The sequence below is a fragment of the Schistocerca americana genome, chromosome 3 (assembly GCF_021461395.2).
Source record: "Schistocerca americana isolate TAMUIC-IGC-003095 chromosome 3, iqSchAmer2.1, whole genome shotgun sequence".
Classification (NCBI taxonomy): Eukaryota; Metazoa; Arthropoda; class Insecta; order Orthoptera; family Acrididae; genus Schistocerca; species Schistocerca americana.
In genome coordinates this window covers 972,078,953-972,103,506 of record NC_060121.1, presented here as the reverse complement: position 1 = coordinate 972,103,506, position 24,554 = coordinate 972,078,953, and the positions used below count along the sequence as shown (strand labels likewise).

General features: G+C 45.1%; 1 protein-coding gene and 1 pseudogene across 1 annotated transcript in view; both read left to right on the top strand.

Annotated features, from left to right (window-relative positions):
* LOC124607439 (proton channel OtopLc) overlaps positions 1–24,554 on the top strand; it is a 736,982-nt gene that overhangs the window by 341,444 nt on the left and 370,984 nt on the right. The gene's annotated exons all lie outside the window — the stretch shown is intronic.
* On the top strand, positions 21,410–21,527 carry LOC124608178 (annotated as a pseudogene).

Sequence of the window (24,554 nt, the reverse complement as noted above, 5' to 3'; positions counted from 1 at the left end):
TCCATAGCTACAAAACTAAAAGGAAAAATGACATTTATTACTCATTATTAAGGCTGTCATTGTGTCGGAAAGGAGGCCAATATGCAGTAACAAAAGTCTTTGATCATTTGCCCACTAACAGAAAATGTCTGACAGGTAGCAAAACGAGTTTTAAATACAACTTAAGATCATTTCTCCTGGACAACTCCTATTCCACTGACGAATTTTTACTTAAAAATTGATAGCCAGTAAAATAATTGTTTTTAAGTGTTGTTGCATGAGCAGGACTAAAATAATGTGTTCATTAATGTTAACACTAATCATTTAACTAACTCATTCCACATCATTTTGATAAAAGAATCGTTCAAAAGATCCATGTAATACCTAACTAACTAGCCTACCTATTGCGAAACCTTTCTCCGTACATTCGTTCCGTGTTACGGGCAGTACATGATGCTGCTCCAGACATTGAAATCGTGTCTGGAAGCTACTGTAAGGAGCCGTGCTCCAGCTCCATCGAGGAAGATCGTGTATTGTCGTTCAATGTAACGCTACAACTGCAGCAGTAGCGTCAGGCACCTGTTCGTTACGAAGTGTAGGCAGCTCCCAAACTCGTTACTCACACGCTTTGCTCATTCAAGATACCATACCGCCCGAAATATTCATTTCCGATCATTTATTCCTTTACCGGCTGAGAAGCTCGGCGTGGCACGAGTTGTTTTTATTTATTTCAGTCTTCTGTTAATCCATCTCGTCCTCCCTCCTATCTCTATTCATCTCCTCCCTTCCTAACCCCTTCATCTATCCTCCTCCTCCTCCTCCTCCTCCTCCTCCTCCTCCTCCTCTCCAATCCCCCTCTCTCTTTATCCACCTCTCATCGCTCTCTAGCCATCCCTCCTGCCCTTGCCCATTACCTCCATCCATCCCTCTCTCCGTCCATCTGCACCACCCCTTATCTTTATCCATATAATAAACTCCAAATCTGTCTCCATCTCCTTCTCCATTTCTCTCTCAATCTGCTCCTTTCCCCACTCTGTCCGTCTCCTCCTCACCCCTATAATTCCATCACCAGGGCCAATCCGGGTTTCTCAGCTACTAATATATATAGACTACATTATATTCCGACCACTGGCGAAATCCAGAATATACCAAAAAGGTTTCGAATGGTCCACAATGTTCCAGAACATTCCGCAACAATCGAGTGTGTTCTGTAAAGTCCCACAATGATCTGAGATGTCCCGAGATTTTCCCGAACCTTCTGGACTCTGCCAGACAATTCCCGTACATTCGAGAACATCCCGGATCATTGTGGAACATTCCGGAACATTCTGGAATGTTGTGGATTGCTCACGAATACTCTGGAATGTTCTAGAAATTTCCAGTGGGCGAAACTTCCCAGCCCCTACATCTTTAAAAGCACGCCCTTGAGGTAAAAACGTGAACCTTCATGGTTGGTGGATAGAGGGCTACCACACCATATAACTCCCTTGATCGCTCCGGGACTCGTTTCTGAGTTTTACCGGCACGCACATTGTATACTTCCTTTCAAAATATGTATTGATTTTAAAATACTATTAAGTCCCGTAGTGCTCAGAGCCATTTGAACCATTTCAAAATACTAACTTATGATCGTTGAACTCATGCATAATTTTTACCCTAAAATTTTGGGACACTCTGTGTACCGCGGCCAGGCCCTTCCTTAGGGTCCGAATCCTTTTCAGCCTGGTCCTAGTCGCCCGCAAGTACGCGTACACGGCTAGCTCCTATTACACTGTTGGGTGAGCTGCTGCTCCGTATTGTAGTCCAATTTAGACTGGATGATGAAGATTGGGAGAACATGAAAAAGGTAAAATAGGAGGTGACAAAATGAAAGAACCAACAAAATTGGCATCTTTAAAGCTTAAATCCGCTGTCAGCGGTTGAATGTTTGTTTGCGAGCTATTGGGAGCTGTATGGCGCTGTCGGTTGCCGCTTCCGCTGTGCAAAGCAGTGTGCCGTTCAGTTCTCCAGTACAAAACTCTCCCCGATGCGAAAATTCGAGAATGAACGTTAACTCCGGTCCTAACTCAAAATAACAATGGATTTCTGATTTACTTTCAGACATCATATGTATATCGTACGTGAATTTCACAGTGTTTAAGTGTTTTTTGTTGAAAGATGTAGACTTTAAACTTGATACTTGCTACAAGTTAAATATAGACAAGAGAGAAAGAAAAGGAAAATCGCTGTTTCCCGTATCAGCAATAAAGAACCTTAGAAATGTCTCTTCCCGTGCAATGTATTTTGGTCATTAACGGAAAAATCAATATGAAATTGCTTCCATCCATTTCAAACAAATTATCATAAGTCCGGTCGTAATTAAAATTAAGAATGTATTTTTGATATACTTATACATGTTATGCAGTTGTAATCTATGCGTGACTTGAGATATTACATGTTTTTTGTAGACGATATTCTTTTTAAAGCCGCGGAGAGTGAAGCAGTCTATGGTAATCAGTTTATATCAATAGCTAAAACTGTTACACTTCAGTACTCCCCTGCTCTCAATGTGCCTTTGTCCGGTTAGTGAGACAAGGGTTACAATGAGATTATGTTACTAAAGTTAAAATCCGTCCGTAAGATCAATGACAGAACTTGTAAATCAGCCACTTAATCTCCGGATTTCAAAAATGCATAAAAAGTAGTAGATGTTGTCAAATAACAATAAAATTGCCATCATAATAGTTGTTAATGAAAATACATCATAGCATACACTGTTTCCCAAATTTCTTAATTTTCATCGGAAGTCCTATCCCGGCAGCGGGCCAAGAAAATCCGCAGTTTGAGCGACTGATTTACAAGTTCTACCATTGGTTTTATGGGCAGACTTTAACTTCAATTAAAGTAGCGCACCTTAGACTTCCTTGGTCCGCTGCCGGGATAAGGATTTCCAATGAAAATTTAGAAATTTTAGAAACAGTGCAGGCTACGATGTTACCTTTTTATTATCGATTATTAAGTCATTTTTATTGTTATTTGACCAAATTTGTGCTACAACGTCGCAACTTGGGACCGTGAACGTCACAAGCCAAGTAATTTAAATGAGGCTATAACTTTGTTACCCAGTGTCCGGATGTTCTGCCGGCCGACTGTGGGAAAACTACGGTTCATTTCTAATCTTCGATGATTACTCTACATCGCTCATAACAAATGCCGGGATGGTTCCTTTGAAAAGGATGCTGCCGATTTCCTTGTGCTCGGCTTCTAATGATTTTGTCATATCGGTACGTCAAACCCTATTCTTCCTTCCTTCCTTTCAAAACATTTAAAGATAATTTATATTTTCGTGTTGTCAGTTCAATGGTATTTTCAATATCAGTGGGCAACAGCTAAGAGAAACAAGCTGTGATGTATTGTAGAAGTTATTGGAGGTTACTATCTCATTGTTAGGAACCACCCGTCTCCATTAGCAGTTCAGACATTTTCTCGGTGAAACAGAGAGTTAAAAGGATAGTCAGCTTTCCTAAAGTCACATGTTCCAAACGCACCTATGAAACTTCTCACAGATAAATTATAATGACTGCTTGGTACCATTGTTACATGACTGTAAAATGTAACTTCCCGCTATGTCTTGCTTGATGCTGTTGTTAAAATAATGTACTCTTAGATAGCAAAAAGGCTCCACTAGTGGTACGTTCTCAAGGCTTGTAAAATAGGTATGACACTTCCTAGAATGAGATTTTCACTCTGCAGCGGAGTGTGCGCTGATATGGAACTTCCTGGTAGATTAAAACTGTGTGCCGGACCGAGACTCGAACTCGGGACCTTTGCCTTTCGTGGTCAAGTGCTCTACCAACTGAGCTAACCAAGCACGACTCACACCCCGTCCTCACAGATTTACTTCTGCCAGTACCTCGTCTCCTACCTTCCAAACTTTACAGAAGCTCTCCTGAGGACCTTGCAGAACAACCACTCCTGAAAGAAAGGATACTGCGGAGACATGGCTTAGCCACAGCCTGGGGAATGTTTCCAGAATGAGATTTTCTGGCTAAGCCATATCTCCGCAATATCCTGTCTTTCAGGAGTGTTAGTTCTTCAAGGTTCGCAGGAGAGCTGCTGTAAAGTTTGAAAGGTAGGAGACGAGGTACTGGCAGAAGTAAAGCTGTGAGGACGGAGCGTGAGTCGTGCTTGGGTAGCTCAGTTGGTAGAGCACTTTCCCGCGAAAGGCAAAGGACCCGAGTTCGAGTCTCGATCCGGCACACAGTTTTAATCTGCCAAGAAGTTTCATGACACTTCCTATTGTACCTCTGGGGCTATAGCAGTGGACTTATTCCATTCCTACTGGGACGCAGGCTATTTAAGAATCCATGCTACAGCAGCCTTGCGCTTAAATGGAAATATGATTCGCCTGATTCCTCATTTACTGCTTCCAGACTGTTATAATTGCTATAAGAATAGCGTCAAGTTGTTTCGGAATCATTCATTCTGCTTATCTTTTATGTGGAAATCTACCCGCTAGCCCGCAGTTCTAGCATAACGTCAGTTTTCTTTGTTGCATAGTTTATATTTGTTATACTTATCGACAACTCACGGTGAGCTAAAACTGAAGTTACGTGTATTTTATACATTCAGCAAATTAAAAAATAACTCGGATGTCTAAGTCTAAATTAAATACATCAGCGTCGTAGGACTTGTTTAAGTCGGTAACTCGTACTGTGGGGCAAACAGCAGAGGTACGTCATTCTACCTTGAGGAAACGTTAGTAAATTACAGCGATTAACTGAATTTCACATGGTTGTTAGTAAATTGTAGACGCATTCGTGTTTCACGTGCGCTAGCAATTAGCGCCTAGGTAGTATACTACCCTTCCAGCACGAGTAATTGCGGGTTGCAAACATGAAGATTGCAGGCGCTCCGCTGCCTTGCTTCTCTTTAATACTTTACATCTACATCCACTCTGGCATACTGGTCTTGGGGTGAAGCGCGTTGTTTGAAACAGGGCAGTAGCGGGATCGAATTCCAGTCGGACCACGAAACTATTCGGTCAGTCTTTAATCTAACGTTCACTGCTCAATGATGTGGAGAATCGCCGAGAAGGTCTCGTAGTTCGGATTCCAAGTTAAACTAAAGGCCCCTTCCCCCGATTGAATAACTGGTGTAGATCGCGAATACGAAAGTCACTGAGGCGGCATCCAGTTCAAAGGCTTGCACTTTCACGAGGGCATTGAGCCATATGCTTTCATCATCATCTACACCTAAACACCACAAACTCTAAAACATGACGCATGCAGGCGCCAGTGTTATTAATTTGCTCCGCAACGATTTCTGTAATCTTTAGGTCAACAGTCCCCACTTCTTGAAGTAAGATGGTTGCTACTGAAATGTCCTTATACTTTCACGGTGTTCGTACGTTACTAGTACTTATGTACATTTTTATAAAAACCACAATACATGAATTTTAACCATAGTGGAGTCTGTTGAACTCTCTGACTGTTCCTTTATAGAGTGAAGAAAAATTTCCGCTACCAGTCACAGTAAAAGATTATTTATTTGTCACACGACCGGCTTCGGGCTTGTGCCCATCCTCAGGGTTTATACATTCATGTACATTTATTGAGCTCCAGCAAAATAAACACACGCTCAGCATACAATAGTTTCTAGGAAGACCTTAAAATCAACACTATCTAAAACTCATTAACTTAAGAAGACTGCCCTTCTGAAGAGGAGGGACTGAGACGATGGGGTTCATAGAGACACAAATAAACTGTAGTAAAGACAGGTGTGTCGTTTGATTTATAGCAGTCGCACATTCACCTGAAAGTCCGATACTGATCTCTATTTCTCATATCTTTTACAAAACCGCAACGAACAACGTAATGAAAGGACATGAACTGCGTAGCGAATTCGTGTTCAAACTATCTTCTTATAAAAATCTCATTCTGGAAACATCCCCCAGGCTTTGGCTCAGCCATGTCTCCGCTATATCCTTTCTTTCAGGAGAGCTAGTTCTGCAAGGTTCGCAGGAGAACTTCTGTAAAGTTTGGAAGGTAGGAGGCGAGATACTGGCAGAAGTAAGGCTGTGAGTACCGAGCGTGAGTCGTGCTTCGGTAGCTCAGATGGTAGAGCACTTGCCCGCGAAAGGCAAAGGTCCCGAGTTCGAATCTCGGTCGGGCACACAGTTTTAATCTGCCAGGAAGTTTCATATCTGCGCACACTCCGCTGCAGAATGAAAATCTCATTCTGGAAATATCTTCTTATATAGTTTGGCTGGCAATTACACTATTTTCGTATGTAGTTTGATAAGAAGAAACAATGAGCTTTTCAAAAATTCCTTCGTTCACGAATGAACGGGGGTGTCATGTATGTTATCTGCTAACACTAGACGTAAATTATTCATGTAATTTATTTTAACAGTGAGATAATGATTTTTCCCCGCTGTAGTACCGTAACACGTTTCCAGAGTCTCGAGGCTGTACGCTGCGTTTTGAGCTCCCAGCTTGTCGTGCTATTGCTGCAAGGTGTATTTAGCCATACTCAGCCTTAAGCATGTGTAATGCTGGAGTGGGTTACAGTTATCTTTCTGATGTCCCCTTATGCCCGGAAACTACCGGTCGTAGTCATAAAACTTTAATTATAACCTCGAAAAAATAAAATTATGCAAGTCGCCGTGAGTTATATGTGTTAGCAGCATCAGCCGTGAACAGAGAACTTCCGAGGTTACCTTTAAGATCATATTTCCGAGGGGTAGACATAAAGATTTAATTAGCGCGTCCAAAAAATTAAATTCATGTAATTAATTTTGTTCCTTCTTCGTGGTGACCTCAGCCATTTAGAACGTTTTGAAAGAAATTTCCACCATTTGACTGTAATTTACTGTTCATTTATTTCCCACTATCACGAGTTCGACTGTACAGCTCAAAAATGTTCAAATGTGTGTGAAATCTTATGGGACTTAACTGCTAAGGTCATCAGTCCCTAAGCTTACACGCTACTTAACCTAAATTATCGTAAGGCCAAACACACACACCCATGCCCGAGGGAGGACTCGAACCTCCGCCGGGACCAGCCGCACAGTCCACGACTGTAGCGCCTCAGACCGCTCGACTAAACCCGCGCGGCAGGCTTTACAGCTATTCTCATACATGTTGAAATTTTACAGTATATTTGACGTGTCCAAGTGACATGTCATCGTCAATAAAACAACTGATTTGTAAGACCATAAATGTTTTTTCACGATGACGTGTCACGTAGATAGGTCACATGTATTGTGACGCTTCAGCATGCACTTGAGAATGGCTATAAAGCCAAAATCATGATTGTGTCAAGTAAATGAGCAGTAATTTACAGTCAGATGGCTGAAGTTTCTGTACAAAAAAAATTGTTTGTTTGTTAGCAACTATACAGGGTGGTCCACTGATCGTCATTTTGAGCATTTATTGCATTAATGTGGTATCTACAGGTAATCATGCTGTAACAGCATGCGTTCTCAGAACTGATAAGTTCACAAAGGTACATGTATCACATTGGAACAACCGAAATAAAATGCTCAAACGTACCTACGTTCTATATTTTAATTTTAAAAACTTACCTGTTACCAACTGTTCTTCTAACATTGTGAGCCATATGTTTGTGACTATTACAGTGCCATCTATCACAAAGCGAAAAAAGTGGTCTATCTAAAACATTCATATTTCTTTACGTACTACACGAATATGTAATAAAAATTGGGGGTTCCTATTAAAAAAAAAAAAACAGTTGATATCCGTTTGACCTATGGCAGCGCCATCTAGCGGGCCAACCATAGCGCCATCTGGTTTCCCCCTTCAAACTAGACGAGTTTCGTTCTTTGTAGTAATTTCGTTTGATGCTTATTTCGTGAGATATTTGGCCCGGTCACAATCAATGGACCACCCTGTATATTTCCCGTCATGATAGTCATTGATAGACACGCACCGCTGTACCATAGCACGCCGCTAGAGGAGGCAAAACAAAATGGCGCACCACACTGAAAACGTGCGGCATCGAGTGCTAATTCGTTCCATGAATTTGAAGAACAACAACGCTGAAATAGTCCTCACTAAGTTGATGGAAGCGTACAGCAACAATGCACCACTATGTGACGCGATGGAGAGATGGGAGAGGAGCTTTCAGGGTGGTGAAACAAGCCTGAATGATGAATAACGCAGTGGTAAGACCATCTTTCTGCAAATAACGAGGAACAGCAAGAGAATTAGAGGCGCTGGAGGCGTAGTCGGGCGTGTCACACTCCAGGGAAACGTGGAAAATGTGAAAATCAGTCAACGACTCGACCTTGTTGAACATACCAAACATCAACCCCCACCCGCTCAGACCCATTCAAAAGCCCCGAAAAGAGGCAGAAGCGGTAATGTATCAGCTGTGTTAAGCCAAGACAAATAATTTACTCAGCCGCCTAATCATCGTGGGCGAATGCCGGCTGTGTGAATATGACCCCGGAATAAAGGAGAAAGCAAGAAATGGAAACACGTGTGTTCACCACCGCTAAAGAAGGTGAAGACCCCAACCATCAGTGGATGTGATGCTGAGTGTTCGTTGGCACTGCCGTTGCCATGGTATGGCGCTAACACACCGTTCTCGTATGGGATCAGCCGTCACAGGTACATTCTGCCTAAACCTCGTGGCGAGCTCACAGGAAGCTGACACTGCAAAGCGTCGTGGGAAGCTATCCAAGGGCTTATATTTGTTCCACGAGAATGCCTCAGTACACAGCTATACATGGAACTTTTATATGGGATATCGAACTTGGCCTCAACCCACTGACTTCTCCCTCTTTCCACTGATGAAGAAACCATTGCTTGGCAAGCTTTTCCAGAATGACGAAGATGTGATTTTTGTGGTGGAACGTTTCCTGGACAGTCGAAATGCAGACTTCCCGAACTAAGGTCGCTGCCAAGACACCCATGTTTGCGAAACATTGAAGGATGAGTATGCAAAGAAGTATTAACACCATCATCTCGTTTCAATGACATAGCTTGATTTTTCAAGATCATACACTGTGTGTTCAAAAGAATCCGGACACCCCTAAAAACGTACGTTTTTCATGTTAGGTGCATTGTGCTGCCACCTGCTCCATATCAGCGATCTCAGTAGCCATTAGACATCGTGAGAGAGCAGAATGGGGCGCTCCACGGAACTCTCGAACTTGGAACGTGGTCAGGTGATTGGGTGTCACTTGACATACGTCTGTACGCGAGATTCCCACACTCCTAAACATTCCTAGGTCCCCTGTTTCTGTTGTGATAGTGAAGTGGAAACGTGAAGGGACACGTACAGCACAAAAGCGTACAGACCGACCTCGTCTGTTGCCTGACAGAGACTGCCGACAGTTGAAGAGGGTCCTAATGTGTAATAGGCACACATCTATCCAGACCATCACACAGGAATTCCAAATTGCACCAAGATGCACTGCAAGTACTACAACAGTTAGGCGGGAGGTGAGAAAACCTGGATTTCATGGTCGAGCAGCTGATCATAAGCCACACATCACGCCGGTAAATGCGAAACGACGCCTCGCTTGGTGTAAGAAGCGTAAACATTGGACGATTGAACAGTGGCAAAACGTCAGTGTAGTGACTAATCACGGTACACAATGTGACGATCCGATGGCAGGGTGCGGGTATGGCGAATGCCCAGTGAACGTCATCTGCCAGCGTGTGCAGTGCCAACAGTAAAATTCGGAGGTGGTGGTGTTATGGTGTCCTCGTGCTTTTTAAGGAGGCGGCTTGCACCCCTCGTTTTGCATGGACTATCACAACACAAGCCTACATTGACATTTTAAGCACCCTCTTGCTTCCCACTGTTGAAGAGCAATTCGGGGATGGTGACTGTGTCAACACGATCGAGCACCTGTTCATAATGCACGGCCTGTGGCGGAGTGGTTACACGACAATAACATCCCTGTAATGGACTGGCCTGCACAGAGTCCTGACCTGACTCCTACAGGACACCTTTGGGGTGTATTGGAACGCCGACTTCGTGCCAGGTGTCACCGACCTACATCATACCTCTCCTCAGTCCAGCACTCCGTGAAGAATAGGCTGCCATTCCGCAAGAAATCTTCCAGTACCTGATTGAACATATGCCTGCGAAAGTGAAAGCTGGCATCAAAGCTAAGGGTGGGCCAACACCATATTGAATTCCAGCATTACCGATGGAGGGCGCCACGAACTTGTCAGTCATTTTCAGCCAGGTGTCCGGTTACTTTTGATCACATGGTGTACATTTACACTACGTAGGACACCTATTTCCTACAGGCGTCAGTTACGGCACGTAACTGCGCATTCACGGTTGTGTCGCAAACGGCTCGTTTTCCGATCCATGTTTACTAGCACGTTATTGCTTCTATTTACACTCTAAGGTTTCTCTCGTGTCAGTTTTTCTCATTAATTATGATACACATTGCTTATAGGGGACTTCATGCCCATGGAGTGCTTATCAAATCATTCGGACACAATGAGGGAGCGGCCGGATGGTCCATTATCTTGCTGAAGACACCGTAAGCTCAAGAAACAGTACGAGCGTACAGTGGGTTATCATATGCGCAACCGATGAGAGACAGAGGCATACGTATTAGGGGCCCCATTTCATTCCGTATTAACATCTGACACACGAGAATTCCTCCACACACTGGCCTTAGCGGTGTCCATTAGGAAAGTGGGAGGCATCGCGTGATCTGGATTTCGATATACTCCTACCCTGCCAGCGACTAGTGGTAGTGTAATGCGATCTGTGTTTCAGCGACATTCTTACAGCGTCCAACGGCAGAATGGTACTACTCTGTGTGTTTCGTGGAGTGCAGTAAGCATCGGTACAGATGTGAATTCGTGGCACTTGTGCATGGAGATGGTTCTGGATGTTACGAGTCCACAATTAAAATGACTCGTGATTTGCAGCGGCGTGGTCGTCCTGTCTGCTGTTGAAAGCAATCAGAGTTGTCATCTCGTTGTTCTCATTCGACTTCACAGGTCACTGTGTTCCCAAATTTGAAGCGCTAACGGTACGCCCATTACACAGCGACGCTTGGAAAGCCCACTGAACGCACAGCCTTGGAGGTGAAGTGAAGTGCCCCATACGTAAAGTACGCTTCCTACCTCACAGATTTTTACATTATGTCGTCGTCGTCGTCGTCGTCGTCGTTGTTGTTGTTGTTGTTGTTGTTGTTGTTGTTGTTTTCAACCCGAAGACAGACTTGATGAATACTGATGAGCCAAAACATCATGACCATCTGCTTAATAGCTTTTTGTTGGTCTTTAGAACGAAGTACATGATTTATTCTGCATATCAGGGATCCGACAGTTTATTGGTAGGATTGTGGAAGTATGTGGCATTAGACGTCTACGCACAGCTCACGTAATTCGTGTAAATAATAGGCCACTGATTTGCGTACGCGGTGATGGCACCGGAAGAAGATTACCCCGAGAGGGGTGCAATTAAATTTTCTGAGAACTAAAAGCAAAGTGTTGAGTTGTGTTTCGGTCTCTAAAGTAAATAATTTCTTAAAGGTTATCGTTGTCATCACTATTTTCTAAGAGTGTATGTAATACTGATTACATAAGTTAACAATAATTAATTTATTTCGAATACTAACATTAACACGTGACACAATGTGGTGGAGGTTACAGCTTGTGAAGCGAATGTATAATCACCTTACTCGCACAGTCCACCTACTACTTTGGACCACGCTTCTTTTATACTAAAATTGAGACATATATATCACATGTGTTAAAGTATCTCATGAAGCAGTGAACACATAGTGTGTTGTGGGCCGATCACTCTGTTGTAGAAATAATTCGAAAGCGAAGATCTCTTAAACACTGTTTAATAGAAGACCGGTTTCAATACACTAAAGGTGCCATTAGCGGATCTAATCCGATGAAGGCACCTTTAGTGTGTCGAAACCGGTCATCTAGTAAACAGTGTTTGAGCGATCTTGGCTTTTGAATTATTTCTATTTCACGAAGGTTCCAGTAATAGACTAGAAATTGCCTCAATATTCACTTCACAGCAATAAATGAAGTGACCGACAATTCAGCTCGACAGTAACTATGTAATGGCTACACACAGCTGTAGGGCGTACGCAGTATTACTGTTCGTGACAATGGTTACACATAAAGCATTGGCTGCCTAAAGTCTTGCAATTTGTGCCAGTCCAGAAGTAAGGAGTACAGCTCTCAAGCAGTTTATAAACAATAAGTTTGCACGCAGTTTAACGTAGCTGATTTAAATGTGCAGAGTGTGTGTGAAGGGAGCAATGTCATTAGGGAGAGGAGTAGTGCATGTTTCATAAAAAGTGTTTGTCCTCACTTTCTTTTCTTTTATGAGGAGGAATTCTAGGTAGGACTCACGATGCACTGAGAAATGCTTCATCATTGTACATTGTTAGAAATAAGTAGTACCATTTGCGTCGTTCACTCATCATTTCCTAGTTTAATAGTATGCGTACAAAACTAACACTTATCTTTCGTCATTTTGAGAAGAAATGTTCAAAGAAAATTATTTTTCTTTCTACAGTTTAGTTAATTGCCAATTTTGATAGTATGGAGGTGGGGGTTCTAGCTCATATGTGACTGCACGCAAAGGAAATGTTCTGAGAAAGGCTGCGAACCACTGCTCTAAATAGAACGAGATTTTCACTCTGCAGTGGAGTGTGCGATGTTTTCAAACTTCCTGGCAGATTAAAACTGTGTGCCGGACCGAGACTCGAACTCGGGTCCGGTACACAGTTTTAATCTGCCAGATGCTACGGTGGCAGGTTCGAATCCTGCCTCGGGCATAAATGTGTGTGATGTCCTTAGGTTAGTTAAGTTTAAGTAGTTCTAAGTCTAGCGGACTGATGACCTCGGATGTTAAGTCCCCTAGCGGTCAGAGCCATTTGAACCATTTTTTTTTTAATCTTCCAGGAAGTTTCATAAAAGCGCACACTCCGCTGCAGAGTGAAAATCCCATTCTGGAAACATCCCCCAGGTTACAGCTAATCCATGTCTCCGCAATATCCTTTCTTCCAGGAGTATTGGTTCTGCAAGGTATCGCAGGAGAGGTTCTGTGAAGTTTGGAAGGTAGAAGACGAGGTACTGACAGAATGAAGCTGTGAGGACGGTTGGGGAGGCGTGCTTGGGTAAGCTCAGACGGTTAGAGCACTCGCCCGCGAAGACAAAGGTCGCGAGTTCGAGTCTCGGTCCGGCACACAGTTTTAATCTGCCAGGAAGTTTCACTGCTCTAAATAGCTTAACGTAAATGCCGAGATGGCTTCTTTGAAAAGGATGCAGCCCATTTCCTTCCCCAGTCGCTGGTTAGGTTTCGTCTCTAATAACTTCGTCTTCAAGAGGACGTTAAAGCGTATTTTCCCTTCCTTCCTTCGGAAATCTAGTCTGCGAAACGGTGGAGTTTACATAAATGCTGTACTCGTCGTGCTCCCAGACTGCATTTAAACTGGCTTCGTATGGCTCCAAGCAACGACACGTGGAACCAGGAGAAGAAGGCAGAGGTGGTGACAGGAAGCCGTCTGACAAGTAATATCTCTCGGTATCTCGTTCCTGTCAAGCTTTGTAGCGTGTGCGCGCCTGTACACAGAAAGCAAACGGGCACGAGCGGGGGGAGGGGAGGGGGAACACACACACAGAGAGAGAGAGAGAGAGAGAGAGAGAGAGAGAGAGAGAGAGACGCACTTCGCTGCAGGCGGCAAAGAGATTGTAAAGGGGCTGGTCTGGTTTTATTGACGGCTGTTGGTGGCGGTGGAGGAGCGGCGGCAGCCGGCGGCGGTTTACGAGCACCTCTGCTGCCGGCGCCTCCGCAGCCTTTATTGACAAAACTGGGAGCATAGCATAGCAGAGCGGACGAGGGAGGCACCAGGGCCGATGGCCTCCGCCCTAAGCGACGTCCCACCTGCTGCGCCTGTTGTGGACTGCGACAGATTGCCACGCCGTGCCGCCCGGGGCAGTGCGAGGGGGGGCCAATACAGCGTTACGCGCACAAAACGTAAAAAACTTCGACACTGCGAAGAGAGCACTGGGGATGTCACGCATGTCTAATCACAGTTTTGTTGTTGAGAATACCAAGTTTCAATGCCTTAAGGGTGTGGCACAAGACGTATGCCACATGACGTGCATTGAAGAAGTAGAACTTGTGATGGTTCTTTATTTACGTGACCATTACAGCACTCCAACCCCAGTTTTCGATACCAGTAATATCGAACTACTTTTCTGCGAAGTAACAGACATATTTTTGTGACAATATTCACATTTGGTTTTATTAATGTGTAGGTACTCCGATGTACCGATATATTACAGTGATATGGTTCTTGTGTGTATGCATTTCTGTGAGACTGTCACAATCTTTGTCTTACTTGTAATCGTTTTGGCGTAAATACGAACAGAGCAGTCTTTGTTTCACTTTGCAGAAGTTATGTTGTTATTTCGCTTTGTAAAAGAACAGTGAAGTCTTGTGTTTCGTTAAAGTCGAAATTAAATATTGGAGATTGATACAAAACTGTTTTCTTGATGATGTGACAATTAAGTAGTATATGTGAGTTTACAAGAAGTTTATTAAAAATGTAGCTCGTGAACACCAAGTCAAAAATCATTTCTACCATGCCATTGTTCCGATCTGGGATTGTTTGATCGTTAAGAATTTGCTGAAAAACGCATTTGTTAGGTCTTCAAATATTGCTAAAATACAGATCCGGACCTTCTAGCAGCCAAAGTGGAATCACCCTAGAATCAACAAGATGAGCCATGACAACTTCGACGAAATCTGCGTGGGAATCCATTCAAGATAAGTTCCAAAATTAATGACTTTTTTACAGTGACTTCATTATTTCTATTCTGACGATACCATCCACAGTGAATAACTTTGTTGTTGCCCGATAAAGCGAACATATGCTGCGTGAGCAACATTATGAATCTGATTTCTAATCTACTTTGCAAGTGGTGTATTGTAAGAAACTCTCATAAAGTTTTAATTAGCACCTTGAATCAAATCACAATGAATACCAACAATCAGAGCGTGCTCTCAGAAATGCAAAGAACCGGAAGTCAACGGGAAGTGATGATATAAATAGCGTACTTATAAAATACTCTTCAGGGGAATTTAACCCTAGGTTCCTCAGGTTTTTGAAGCTATGCTGCATAAGGAAGCAAGTACCAAAATAATGGAAAACATCACTCACAAAACCAGTATTCTAGAGCTCCTTTATGCAATAATTTACCAACAGCCGTATGTATTGTGTCGCCTGGCCACCAGAGCTGTTGCATAACGATTTGATTCACGAGTCCAGTTATATATACTACTGGCCATTAAAATTGCTACACCACGATGATGACGTGCTACAGACGCGAAATTTAACGGACAGGAAGAAGATGCTGTGATATGCAAATGATTAGCTTTTCGGAGCATTCACACAAGGTTGGCGCCGGTGCCGACACCTACAACGTGCTGACATGAGGAAAGTTTCCAACCGATTTCTCATACACAAACAGCAGTTGACCGGCGTTGCCTGCTGAAACGTTGTTGTGATGCCTCGTGTAAGGAGGAGAAATGCGTACCATCACGTTTCCGACTTTGATAAAGGTCGGATTGAAGCCTATCGCGATTGCGGTTTATCGCGTCGCGACATTGCTGCTCGGGTTGGTCGATATCCAATGGCTGTTAGCAGAATATGGAATCGGTGGGTTCAGGAGGGTAATACGGAATGTCGTGTTGGATCCCAACGGCCTCGTATCATTCGCAGTCGAGATGACAGGCATCTCATCCGCATTGGTGTAACGGATCGTGCAGCCACGTCTAGATCCCTGAGTCAACAGATGGGGACGTTTGCAAGACAACCACCATCAGCACCAACAGTTCGACGACGTTTGCAGCAGCGTGGACTATCAGCTCGGAGACCATGGCTGCGGTTACCCTTGACGCTGCATCACAGACAGGAGCGCCTGCGGTGGTGTAGTCAACGGCGAACCTGGGTGCACGAATGGCAAAACGTCATTTTTTTCGGGTGAATCCAGGTTCTGTTTACAGCATCATGGTGGTCGCATCCGTGTTTGGCGACATCGCGGTGAACGCACATTGGAAGCGTGTATTCGTCATCGCCATACTGGCGTATCACCTGGCGTGATGGTATGGGGTGCCACTGGTTACACGTCTCGATCACCTCTTGTTCGCATTGACGACACTTTGAACAGTGGACGTTACATCTCAGATGTGTTACGACCCGTGGCTTATCACGATGTTGATGTTTGGAGTGCTGATATCACAGGAACAGATGGTCTGCGTTAAACCAGTTATATTGGCCACTGATGTGCAGCGTATGTATGGATCGTGATAACCCTTCAGCATCAAATAAGGCCTGAAGACAGCACACTGAAGAGCGGAAGTGGTAGCTACACAATAAACAAGATCACAAGGATGGCTGTAGGTGTCTCATTTTCTTTCAGTATTTATCAGATTCCCTCATTCACGGTCGAAACAGAGGCTGTCGCCGTGGGCGGCACTTGCTCCACTGTATTTAGAGGCGGTGCACGTCACCAGTGGCTAGAGACGTAGATTCACTTTCTTTCGCCTCACCATTCTCAGTCTGCACCGGCGTTACGTTACGTTCTTTCTAGTTCGACAAGCGCTAACTGCTATTGTCATATCCTTCCCGACTGTTTATTTTCCCTACCGGATCTGTCCTAGGTCCGACCGCGGGAGATTTGTGACCTACTGTCTGCACGGCTATGTCCACATTGGTGATATTCAGCTGCTAGCGCTCTTCCCGGGAGGCATCTTATGCAGAAGAAAATTTCTGAAGACTCCGTACAATGAGGAACTGCCTTTTCGGCTACTTGGGAATTCTTTTCTTAACAATTGGATCTCTTGGCAGGTCTCGTTGACGTACCGTGGAAACCTCACACAAAAGGAACTCCCTGTGAGTTTCACCACTAGGACTGTACAACGGACCGGTCACTAGAGCGCGTCCGCCGGCCGCTGTTGTCGAGCGGTTCTAGGCGCTTCAGTCCGGAACTGCGCTGCTGCTACGGTCGCAGGTTCGAATCCTGCCTCGGGCATGGATGTTGTGCTGTCCTTAGGTTAGTTAGGTTAGTTAGGTTTAAGTAGTCCCAAGTTCTAGGGGACTGATGACCTCAGATGTTAAGTCACACAGTGCTCAGAGCCATTTGAACCATTTGAACTAGAGCGCGTCCAACCCTCCCCAGTTCCAGTAAGGCGCCAGAAACAGTCTACTCAGTAGTGCGAAGTCTTGACAATACCTGCCGAGAATTCTTCCGGGTTGTATGGCCGTGGTCCATGGAACTCTTCTATCCCTGACGTTTCGTCCAAAGCTACGTTGGACATCTTCGGAGGTGCTCCTTCTTGTGCTGAGTCTTGCCGGCAAGACTCAGCACAACCAGGAGCGCCTCCGAAGATGTCCAACGTAGCTTTGGACGAAACGTCAGGGATAGAAGAGTTCCATGGACCACGGCCATACAACCCGGAAGAATTCACGACAGCTGAAACATCCGGTCGTGAAAATCTTCATTCTATGACTTGGCAATACCTCCCAGTAATCTGCCACCTAAGTCTTGTTTCAGACATTAGATTCTGAGCGGCTCTTTTCTTCAACATTTCACGCCTTCTTGGGACTTTCTTAAACCATGTGCTTAACGTTTATTAAAATTTGACCTCACCATCCGAAAACCTAAGAAAACATTGGCGATCCCAGAATACCTAGAAAAATGGATGTTATAGTGGAAATTTGCAAATAAAGTTTCTTAATTTATTAAACGTGCATGCATCGACCCCTAATTGCAGTAATGTGACTGTGATTTTCTCTTCTGTATTAATCTGGAGTTCATAGTAATCGCCTAATTCTGAGCTGTTTATTTGTAACGACTGAAAGAAACTGCCGATAAGGCCGCTCCACGTGTGTGTAAAACATCGAAGAAAAGTCTCAGGTTTACACATTTACTATGCAGGGTGTCCCAAAAAGAATGACCCGATTTTAACTTGTAATAATATTGAGACAAATATCACCTGGGTAACTGAAACAGCGCTAGATGTAATCGGCATGGTCTAGCGCTTCAGAGAAAAAACCGCAGATGTCGCTAGGAGCGCTGACCTGGAGCGTGCACCCAGTTTCGCGCAATGTGGCGTCCGCGCAACAGAAGGCGTATTGTGTCATTGAATTTAGTCGTACTCTATCAGTGATCGCAGTTCAGCTGGCGTTTCATACGTGTTCAAACAACTGAACACGAACGTGATTCACCAAAAGTGAATGTTTTTTGCGCTGCTTCGCAAATCAAGGTTTATGGACCCTACTGTTTTGAGGAAGAAACCGTAACAGGACAATCATATCTTGCAATGCTACGGAACTGGTTATTCCCACAACTTAACTCTGACAATTTCGTCTGTCAGCAAGATGGAGCACCACCGCACTGGCACAACAAAGTGCGCAGTTTCCTCAATGCCAATGTACCTCAACGATGGATAGGGCGCACAGGACCGCGAGACCAGGCTTTTTACACTCTTGGCCTCCTAGGTCCCCTGACTTAACACCATGTGATTTCTTCCTGTGGGGATATGTTAAACAATGTGTTTACGTTCCTCCCTTACCTCATGACTCTGATGAACTAAAATTATCTGCTGTAGCTGCAGGGACAGAAGACACCTTACGCTCAGTTTGGGATGCATTCGGCTTTCGGCTAGATGTCGTCCGTGCAGCCAGTGGAGGACATATTGAACATTTACAGGGTGTTTCAAAAATGACCGGTGTATTTGAAACGGCAATAAAAACTAAACGAGCAGCGATAGAAATACACCGTTTGTTGCAATATGCTTGGGACAACAGTACATTTTCAGGCGGACAAACTTTCGAAATTACAGTAGTTACAATTTTCAACAACAGATGGCGCTGCAAGTGATGTGAAAGATATAGAAGACAACGCAGTCTGTGGGTGCGCCATTCTGTACGTCGTCTTTCTGCTGTAAGCGTGTGCTGTTCACAACGTGCAAGTGTGCTGTAGACAACATGGTTTATTCCTTAGAACAGAGGATTTTTTTGGTGTTGGAATTCCACCGCCTAGAACACAGTGTTGTTGCAACAAGACGAAGTTTTCAACGGAGGTTTAATGTAACCAAAGGACCGAAATGCGATACAATAAAGGATCTGTTTGAAAAATTTCAACGGAGTGGGAACGTGACGGATGAACGTGCTCGAAAGGTAGGGCGACCGCGTACGGCAACCACAGAGGGCAACGCGCAGCTAGTGATCCGACAGCGGCCTCGGGTTTCCGTTCGCCGTGTTGCAGCTGCGGTCCAAATGACGCCAACGTCCACGTATCGTCTCGTGCGCCAGAGTTTACACCTCTATCCATACAAAATTCAAACGCGGCAACCCCTCAGCGCCGCTACCATTGCTGCACGAGAGACATTCACTAACGATATAGTGCACATGATTGATGACGGCGATATGCATGTGGGCAGCATTTGGTTTACTGACGAAGCTTATTTTTACCTGGACGGCTTCGTCAATAAACAGAACTGGCGCATATGGGGAACCGAAAAGCCCCATGTTGCAGTCCCATCGTTCCTGCATCCTCAAAAAGTACTGGTCTGGGCCGCCATTTCTTCCAAAGGAATCATTGGCCCATTTTTCAGATCCGAAACGATTACTGCATCACGCTATCTGGACATTCTTCGTGAATTTGTGGCGGTACAAACTGCCTTAGACGACACTGCGAACACCTCGTGGTTTATGCAAGATGGTGCCCGGCCACATCGCACGGCCGACGTCTTTAATTTCCTGAATGAATATTTCGATGATCGTGTGATTACTTTGGGCTATCCGAAACATACAGGAGGCGGCGTGGATTGGCCTCCCTATTCGCCAGACATGAACCCCTGTGACTTCTTTCTGTGGGGACACTTGAAAGACCAGGTGTACCGCCAGAATCCAGAAACAATTGAACAGCTGAAGCAGTACATCTCATCTGCATGTGAAGCCATTCCGCCAGACACGTTGTCAAAGGTTTCGGGTAATTTCATTGAGAGACTACGCCATATTATTGCTACGCATGGTGGATATGTGGAAAATATCGTACTATAGAGTTTCCCAGACCGCAGCGCCATCTGTTGTTGAAAATTGTAACTACTGTAATTTCGAAAGTTTGTCCACCTGAAAATGTACTGTCGTCCCAAGCATATTGCAACAAAACGGTGTATTTCTATCGCTGCTCGTTTAGTTTTTATTGCCGTTTCAAATATACCGGTCATTTTTGAAACACCCTGTATGATGGACTTTTATAAATTTCTGTCTTTTCTAAGTAATTTAGCATGCAATTTGTTGCTGTTAAGCCATTCTTCCTAATATATAATTCTATTTAAAATCGGGTCGTTCTTTTTAAGACACCCTGTATAAATCAAGCTCAGCAGGATGCCCACTTGTCCGTACCTAGAATCACAAAATGATGATAAAGCTTGCGTTTAAGTAAAAGTCCTCTTGTAATATCAGAGAGCACAGGCAGAAATTATGATACTTAACAAAAGTAAGAGTTAGCTAAAGCTCAGCTCAAATCCCTGGAGTCTGGGCCATGTGGTGTATGAACAAATAGGCACCAACAAACAAAAAAATATAACCTGTGTAAATGTGGCATGAGGCGCCCACGTGGGTTAAAAACAAATCATGACACTTGAATACAAGAGTCCTTGTGCTGAAAACGCGCAACGTCACCCTGATCGTTCCAGAGTTACTTTATAAATTCTCCAGTCCTGTAGTCGGATTTCGGAATGTTTACCAAAGTAGTCAGACAGCGACAGTGCTTCATTTGTTGCCAGCTTTAAACATGTCTCCAGGGTCAAAGCGGGGCCCACGACGCTTATTTACTTTTATTTTGTAAGTGTAGCAATGCACAGGATTAATCAAAGTCTGCCAGTGAATTCTTTTGAGTGACTCCGCGGAACAATACGTCGCATAATTTGTCTCACGCTCCGTATACAGTAAAAAAGAGTTCGTGATACGTGAGAGTAACTGCGATTGGAGCTTCACTGAGCGAAGAAGGAAATCACATTTCACCTGTTAATATTCGACTGTTTCCTTGCTCCGTTCAGTATGCTCTGGTGAACGACGTGAAACGTTCGGTCGCTGCTTGTAAGTACGTGTAGACGTTGTAATGGGACAAGTACGGACGGGTAAAGACACAAGAAAGCAGCAGTAAGGTCAGTTACTCAGCTTTATGGCCGACCTCTGGTGGCCGAGCGGTTCTAGGTGCTACAGTCTGGAACCGCGCGACCGCTACGGTTAGGTTTAAGTAGTTCTAAGTTCTAGGGGACTGATGACCTCAGTAGTTGAGCCCCATAGTGCTCAGAGCCATTTGAACCGTCAGCTTTATGTTCCATGGATGACTTGGACAATTAACTGAAATATTTGAGACGAATCATTTTAAATTAATGCAACGGCCTTGCCGCAGTGGATACACCGGTTCCCGTGAGATCACCGAAGTTAAGCGCTGTCGGGCATGGTTGGCAGTTGGATGGGTAACCATCCAGGCCGCCATGCGCTGTTGCCATTTTTCGGGGTGCACTCAGCCTCGAGATGCCAATTGAGGAGCTACTAGACCGAATAGTAGCGGCTTCGGTCAAGAATACCATCATAACGACCGGGAGAGCGGTGTGCTGACCCCACGCCCCTCCTATCCGCATCCTCCTCTGAGGATGACACGGTGGTCTGATGGTCCGGTACGCCACTCGTGGCCTGAAGACGAAGTGCTTTTTTTATTTTAAATTAATGTTACAGTTCATTTACAAGGTGTTCAAAATAAATGTTGGATACTTCGAGAGGTAGTACTATTCATCAAAATAAGAAAAATAAGTCCAATAAACACGGGTCCGGAAATGCTTACTTCCTGCGATAAACACTTGTTTACAAGAGGGCGTCCATTTATGACAATGCAACCACCCCCCTCCCCCCCCCCCCCCCCGACTCCGGAATTAGGAATGAATCACCCTTCGACGTATACTCCGTTGCTGTTGTACCAACGGACACGCAATAAAGACGCGGCACTGTAGCGTCCGCACATGGTTGATTGGTGTGGCATAGCCAATTCCTTCAAGTATCCCCATAGTCAAAAGTCTAGTGGACTGAGATGGGGGAAAGGAGCAGGCCAACATGTCCCCCTCCCCCCACCACCTTTCGACCAATCCGGAGGTGCTGTAATGTCTGGGTCAGATGTTCGCGCACTTTGTAACGAAAGTGTGCTGGTGCTCCATCATGCGTGAACTACACTCCTGGAAATTGAAATAAGAACACCGTGAATTCATTCTCCCAGGAAGGGGAAACTTTATTGACACATTCCTGGGGTCAGATACATCACATGATCACACTGACAGAACCACAGGCACATAGACACAGGCAACAGAGCATGCACAATGTCGGCACTAGTACAGTGTATATCCACCTTTCGCAGCAATGCAGGCTGCTATTCTCCCATGGAGACGATCGTAGAGATGCTGGATGTAGTCCTGTGGAACGGCTTGCCATGCCATTTCCACCTGGCGCCTCAGTTGGACCAGCGTTCGTGCTGGACGTGCAGACCGCGTGAGACGACGCTTCATCCAGTCCCAAACATGCTCGATGGGGGACAGATCCGGAGATCTTGCTGGCCAGGGTAGTTGACTTACACCTTCTAGAGCACGTTGGGTGGCACGGGATACATGCGGACGTGCATTGTCCTGTTGGAACAGCAAGTTCCCTTGCCGGTCTAGGAATGGTAGAACGATGGGTTCGATGACGGTTTGGATGTACCGTGCACTATTCAGTGTCCCCTCGACGATCACCAGTGGTGTACGGCCAGTGTAGGAGATCGCTCCCCACACCATGATGCCGGGTGTTGGCCCTGTGTGCCTCGGTCGTATGCAGTCCTGATTGTGGCGCTCACCTGCACGGCGCCAAACACGCATACGACCATCATTGGCACCAAGGCAGAAGCGACTCTCATCGCTGAAGACGACACGTCTCCATTCGTCCCTCCATTCACGCCTGTCGCGACACCACTGGAGGCGGGCTGCACTGTGTTGGGGCGTGAGCGGAAGACGGCCTAACGGTGTGCGGGACCGTAGCCCAGCTTCATGGAGACGGTTGCTAATGGTCCTCGCCGATACCCCAGGAGCAACAGTGTCCCTAATTTGCTGGGAAGTGGCGCTGCGGTCCCCTACGGCACTGCGTAGGGTCCTACGGTCTTGGCGTGCATCCGTGCGTCGCTGCGGTCCGGTCCCAGGTCGACGGGCACGTGCACCTCCCGCCGACCACTGGCGACAACATCGATGTACTGTGGAGACCTCACGCCCCACGTGTTGAGCAATTCGGTGGTACGTCCACCCGGCCTCCCGCATGCCCACTATACGCCCTCGCTCAAAGTCCGTCAACTGCACATACGGTTCACGTCCACGCTGTCGCGGCATGCTACCAGTGTTAAAGACTGCGATGGAGCTCCGTATGCCACGGCAAACTGGCTGACACTGACGGCGGCGGTGCACAAATGCTGCGCAGCCAGCGCCATTCGACGGCCAACACCGCGGTTCCTGGTGTGTCCGCTGTGCCGTGCGTGTGATCATTGCTTGTACAGCCCTCTCGCAGTGTCCGGAGCAAGTATGGTGGGTCTGACACACCGGTGTCAATGCGTTCTTTTTTCCATTTCCAGGAGTGTACTTCCATTGCTTATAAGTGGCGGAAGAGAGAAAATGTAAATCTACTACACCATTTGTACGTACAAATAGCGTAATAACAGTAAACACACAAGTGAAACCGGGGACTGACGATCATCTAGTTTGGTCCCTTTACTCCCCGAACCATAAGACAACAATCCGCATTTGGAAGAAGGTAAAACACCATGATCTGTACCGAGTGTTGACGGTGCCGTACAATAAGTCACGCAAATACAATGAAAACTAACGTAGCCTACAACACGACTCGGATCACATAACTGACTGCAAACCAACTAATGGTAGGTAGAATACTATAAAACATCATAATAATCATAATACCGTGCCAAAACATTGAAGGAGAGTCAATGCGACGTCTGTGCTCAATCCGCTACCAAGCGTCGTGAAGTTCTTCCTGTAAACACGTGTTTATCTCGGAAAGTATGCCTTTCAGGACCCATATTTATTGGACTTATCTTGTCTCGATGAGCACTACCACCTCCCAAAGTATTAGACACATTTTTAACACCCAGCGTAAATACAGCTACTTGCTAACCACTCACAAGTGTGTGATCAAAACTGTTCGTGACAGCATTCTGCGCGAGTTTTTGTGCTGAAGGCAACCCGAATGTTGAGTCATGAAATTCATTATTTCTTCTAGTATTGTAATTGTGTACATAATTGTTCCTTTTGAACTAAATTAGGTTATTTACAACACACTTCAGGAGCAATAAATATGCTGTGAAGCAGTAGTCAGAATGCCCTAGTCCTTAACAGATGTCTAAAAGATGATCGTGGCTAAGCACCACATATTGCTACAGTACATTATTGAGCAATGAAACCTTTCTTTCTTAAAGATAAGCTACCCTAGAACAGTGTTCCATGGATTATTGAAT